Source organism: Cynara cardunculus (genome assembly GCF_001531365.2).
Source record: "Cynara cardunculus var. scolymus isolate 2C chromosome LG 2, CcrdV1, whole genome shotgun sequence".
Lineage (NCBI taxonomy): Eukaryota > Viridiplantae > Streptophyta > Magnoliopsida > Asterales > Asteraceae > Cynara > Cynara cardunculus.
The window spans coordinates 11106865-11113226 of NC_037529.1; positions in this window are offsets into that span (position 1 = coordinate 11106865).

Here is a 6362-nt window from a genome sequence, read left to right on the forward strand (position 1 = left end):
ACCAGGAAATTTGTTGCATGGAATACGTTTTGATGTACTACAACCTTACCCAATAAAATAAATTATAGTGTTGACTCCTAACGGTAAACACTTACCGGGTAAGCATTTAGGTAAACAGCCCCCCTAAGATCCGATACCTTGAACCGATAAATTCATTTCTAATGTTAGGTTTAGATGTCAGTTTCTTTTTTCTCAAATTCGATATCAAATATAATACTACAAGACAAGTGTTAAGAGTTTTTCTTCTACATGTTGAATCAGATGCTAGTTGTATTCTTTTACAAAACCAATGGTTGAGACCAACAATTTTTTTATCTGGTTCGATTAAAATCCAATTGTAAACCTAATAAGTTTAAGATTGTTATTGATTACAACCCTCATTGGGACGAAGATGAATCAACTCCGTCTCTTAGTTATAAGAGAAACAAACAATGTTCCGAGAATTGGCTCTGGTGGAGATGAATGGTGGGTTTCCTTATCACTTTAACGTTCGACCATTTTACGATTTCCATGTTCTCCCATGGTTTTTTTTTTCTACATTAAAAACTACATTTTGACAGGACGAATAATATGACCAAGAAAGGAGGAAGAAACCAAGGATGGTTCGTGTACAGAATTTGATAAAAGAAATTTGTTCCAAGATATAACAAACGAGAAATTAAATTCCCAAAATGGAAAAGGCTACATATCGATATACGATTTTGAAAAGCCTACATATCGATATACGAACCCCTCACACCCATTCGCCCCCCTCACCACCCTTCGTCGCCCCATCATCTTCCGCTCTCTATCACTGCCCATCACCGTCGTTGGCGCCTATCAACAATCTCCCTTTTTTGATCATTTTTTTCCAATTCCCCCCCCCCTTTTGATTGTCTGTGCATACTCCATTAAATTGTTGTAAAAAAGAGAGAATCGAAAGACAAGAAAAACATCAAAAATTTGGTATGTGCATACTCCTTCCCGTTCCTTTTCACCTTTTCTTTTAGTACAAAGTACTAAAGTCTTAATAACTTGTACAATGATACAAATATTCAATAAAAATGAAAAGATAACTAAAAAAAACGTATATGCTTTAATTCGAAATACTTGCACAAAATCCAAATCTCTCGTAAACATTCCGTGAAACGAAACGAAACGGACCCGAGTATATAACAGATAAAACATTTTGTTGGAAAATTGTTATTAACTTATTATGGAATTGGAATGGCATCAAGGGTTCTTTACTAAAATAACCATCCATAATTATCAATTAACATTTTTAACACGATTTTTAATTTTTTTTTACAAAATAACCATGTGTTACTCACTAAACACCGTTTAATGCTTACATGAGTTTTTTTGCAATTAATAAAAGTTATGATTTCCTATTTAAAAAAGAAAAAAATTTGTTTTTATTTTTTTTTAAAAACATTTATTTTCTTGATCTTTTTTAAGAATTTATTTCTTTTTTAAAGAAATTAAANCATAAGTCAATTCTTGCATCCAACTCTCCAAAATTACTTTTTCATACTTAGGGGGAGATTGTTAGCTCAATTATTCCTATTTTGTAAAAGTATAGAAAAAGTATACTRCAAGTCTTGACAGAAGGATAACTCCACAGAAGACAACAGAGGACTAAGCGACAGAAGCCGTTTGATCGAACAAGTGAAGTACGACAGAACCTCTGATGTCTCTCACAGAGGTTCTGGAAAATAGTCCTCTGTCAAATAGAACATGCAAGTCAATTGCAGCAGAGCCTCTGAGATGGCTCACAGAGGGTCTGCGGATTTCGTCTTCTGTGAAGTTTCTGCTCCAACAGTTTTCCAAGGTTGTTAGCCGCATATGCTTCTCATGTGACTAGGGAATAATCGACTTTATTTGGACGGCTCAGATGAAGACACGCGTCAAGATCTGGTCTCTAAGGTCGTTAGGAACTAATATAAATAGCGGCTAAGGCCTTTGTAATCTGTGGTGCTTACATTATTGTAATTGTCGAATTTTTCAATTGAATTGATTGAAAAACCTTTGAAGCAATTCTCCTGTGTTCATCTTCTTCATCAATACTGTGTGTTCTTAATACTCTGTTTTGCTCTTATTATTACTTCCGCTGCACTTCATTGTTCAAGAGCTTTTCTAGAGTATTAGATCAATATCAAAGTTGAATTTAAGATCCAATATAAACTTTTCTAAAAAAGTATATTTTTTTACATTAAATTTTTAGTTTAACTAAAAAAAATTCTTAAAATTTTAAATATCCGATTTTTTAAATAAGAAATTAAATTTATAAAAATGAATTTTATTTTATTTTAGATATTTAATTTTTTTTAGAAATATAATAATTTTTATAAGAAAATTTAATATGTTTCTCATTTCCAATACAACACTATTTATTTTCCTCTTTCCCAATATAATATTATTCACTTTCCTCCTTCCCAATACAAAACACTGTTCAAATTTGTTTTTTTTCTCCTCAACCCCACTATATAAACATTTCAAATTTCATATTACCAACATAACACCAACATTTAAAAAAAAACACTATATATATCCCCGAGATTGAGAAAAAATTTATTGTCTGTAAACTTTCAAGGATCAATGTATGTGATTGAGAAAGTTAGAGTACGTGTTTTTGGTGGAGGTTCGTGGCAGTTAGTCAACGACGTGGTAGATTATGTTCCAAAAACGTAAAAGGTTGTTATATTGTTGTCGATATACTTAACATTACCAGGTTTGGTCAATTATTTAGCTAGAAAATTAAATTTATCTGCTTTTGAAAATCGTTTTAAGTTAACATATAAATCTCTGTCATCTGGTTCGGTTGTCGAATTATTTGACACCGATGACACGAGACAATTCTTGGCTATTGGTGTTAATATCTCGCCGCAAGCCCTAAGATTGTATGTTTGCGAACGTGGCGTCCCAATTTATCAATCTAACTCAAACCAAGAGATTTTTCTAGCCACTGTGTATGGACCCGATCACCCATAATATATACTTCCACTCGTTCCATATGTGCCAAACCAATCTGATCAATGTTCCAGCCAAAACATATTTCCACTCATTCCATACCAATCGTTCCAAAGTAATGAGACAACTCATAAAACTCCATATCATTTGTACGAAACTCAATATCAATCGTTTCAAATCCCACTTGAAACATACCAATCCCAGTATCACCCGTTTCATAGTCAGATGATGTATGAAACTCCATATAAGGGGGCGTTTATTAAACGCTTACCCGGTAAGTACTTAATAGGCAATTTTCCTTACCGGATAAACATGACAAGGGACAAGAATCTTAACCAGTAAGAGCGATGATAAGAATGGAGAGTCTTACCCGGTAAGTGAGGGTGACAACTCTTATCCGGGTAAGCGCTTACCAGGTAAATTGTTGCATATGATACGTTTTGATGTACTGCAATCTTACCCGATAAAATAAATTATAGTAGTCACTCTTAACGGTAAGTGCTTACCGGGTAAGCATTTAGGTAAACGACCCCTAAGTCGTACAACACTCTATATAAGTCATACACAAATTGTTCGATGTACCAATACCAAGATTTACCATCTGATTATAGCATTCGTATTTCTGAAGTTTCTACCATAGAATATGGTGCCAATTTAGAGGACACTGAAAATGCGTATGAGAAATATAAGGTTCATCTTGATCCTTATTATGGGGCTGTTTCGGGGGATTGTTTGTATCATCCCAATATAGATGAATATCTGGGGCTACAAATAGATAGTAGTGATAGCGAATCTGATACGGAAGATAAAGAAGGGGCGGAGGAGGAAGATAAAGTGGGTGTTGGTAGGGGTAATACTAGTGATCCGGTGGGTTGTAATTTATTTTGAGGCATGCCTTCCCCATTACGAACGCAAGTCCCTATAGTGTAGCCTAAAGAACCGACTCCCAAATATCGACGTTCTAAACGAGTCAAAGTTGGTAAAAATTTTCAAGAGTAAAGAAAAATTGAAACTAGCCCTAGGACTGAAATGTCTTGAAGAAAGTTACCAGATGAAAACCACCCGCTCCACGTGATCTAGGTTTGAAGCAGTTTGTATATTAGAAATGTGTGAATGGCGAATAAGAGCAACCGTAATTAATGGTACGACGTTGTATCAGGTTCGTACATTTAAAGACTTACACACATGTTCACAAATGCAAGTGAATCCCAATCACCGTCAAGGAAACAAGAAGGTGTTAGGTCATATACTAAAAGATGCAATAAATGAGACAAGTAGAGTATATAAGAGACATGACATCATTGTCGATATGAAAAACAACTACAAAAATCTCAGTTAGCTATATGCAAGTTTGGCGTGCAAAGTGTTATGTCATTCTCCTACTAAGAGGTGACCCGGAGGAATCGTTTTCCTTACTCCCGGTATACTGTTACAATTTGGAAAAAGCTAATCCAGGGACTGTGACGAAAATCGAGACGGATGAACTGGTACGGTTTGAGCGTTTATTTGTCGCCATTGGTTGTGCGGTAAGAAATTTTTCATTGAAATTATATGTATATATACACATTATTTTTATATATACTCATTTTGTTTGATCGTTTTCATTTTTTACAGATTCGATCGTTTGTGAATCACTTACGACCCCTGATTAATAGACGGTGCTTATTTAAAAGGTCCTTACTTAGGTACCATGTTTTTGGCGGTGGGTATGGACGGAAACAATCAAATTTTACCCATTGCTTACGGGGTAGGCAAGACAGAGAGTGGGGAGTCATGGACATGGTTTTTATCCATGTTGAAAGAATGCATTGGTGTGCCGGAAAATCTGTGCATCATATCTGATCGTGCTGCTTCCATCAACATGGCGATTAGAATTGTATTTCCTACCGCAAATCACGGGCTTTGTTGTCGACATCTCAAAATGAATTTACGATTTAGCGCAAAAAAAGACAAGTTGTTGGGAGAGATGTTTTGAAGGACCTGCAAAGCTTATACGGTGGAAGATTTTGAACAAAAGTTAGCTGAACTTCGTCAAGCTCTACTATTCAGTGCAAGAAAAACACTTGACGATGCCGACAAAACGAAGTGGTCAAGAGCACATTTCTTTGGAATGCGTTACAATGTCATGACTTCCAATAGTGCGGAGTCCGTAAACGCATTGTCAAGGTATGCACGACGCCTTCCGATCTCGTTGCTGATTGATTTTTTCCGCATCTCACTGCAACAATGGTATTACGACTGTCGCAACGTTGGAGGTAAATATATAAACAAATACATATTTGTTTTACGTAAAGATTATTAACGTTAATGAGTTATACGTTATGCAACCTCACTTGAACATGAGCTTACTCCGTGGGTGGAGGAAAAAGTGATTAAAAGAATTAACAAAAGTGCAACATGGACAACACACAATTTACAAGCACCGTGTTTGAAGTAAGAGATGGCCATAGGAATGGTGTTGTTGATCTACTGCTACAGACTTGTAGTTGTAGGCAATGGCAACTGTCTGGTTTACCATGTGGTCATGTGATAGCAGTTTGCAGGAGGACTGGAATGACAGACACGAATTTTTGGGCGACAAATTACTACACGACGCAAATTGATCGAGCTACATACTTAGAGGTAGTAAATCATGTTAGTCCTTCTGCAACATGGGAATATCCTGCTGAATATATGACCGTGAAACCACCTCTTGTGGATAAAAACGAGGACATTGACAAAGTACCAATGAACGCATTCCTTCCCAAGGAGAGGTCGTATATGAGAAACAATGTAGTAGATGCGGTCAGAAGGGACATAATCGTCGCGATTGTCCAAGTACATTACCAGCGGATGAAGATGCTATGAGAGCAGCTAGGAGGGCATCCGATAGCATGAAAAAACCAACAACACACAAATTTGATTTAAATAAACCTACTAGGTGATTATGTATCATTTGTGTTTTTTATCGAAGTCCTAAATTTGGGGTGTTACAACTACATTGCATATGTGATTTTTTGATATTTTGCATGTTCAGTTTTATAAATTAAATATTAAAAAAAATTAAAAAAATAAACTTTTTTAAAAAAAAATCGAACTTTTCAAAATAAAACTTTTTCTAAAAAAATTAAATTTTAAAAAGGTGTTTTAAAAAATTAAAATTTTCTAAAAAAAATAAAGTTTTCTACAAAAATAAAGTTTTCTAATTTTTCTTTGAATAATGTTGTATTTGAAAAGATGAAAGTAAATAATGTTGTATTGGGAAGAGGGAAACTGAATAATATTGTATTGGGAAAAAAGAGAATAAATAATGTTGTATTAAGAAGAAGGAGAATAAATAGTGTTGTATTGGGAAGAAGGAAAATATTAAATTTTCTTATTAAATATCTAAAATAAAACTAAATTCATTTTTATAAATTTAATTTCTTTTTTAA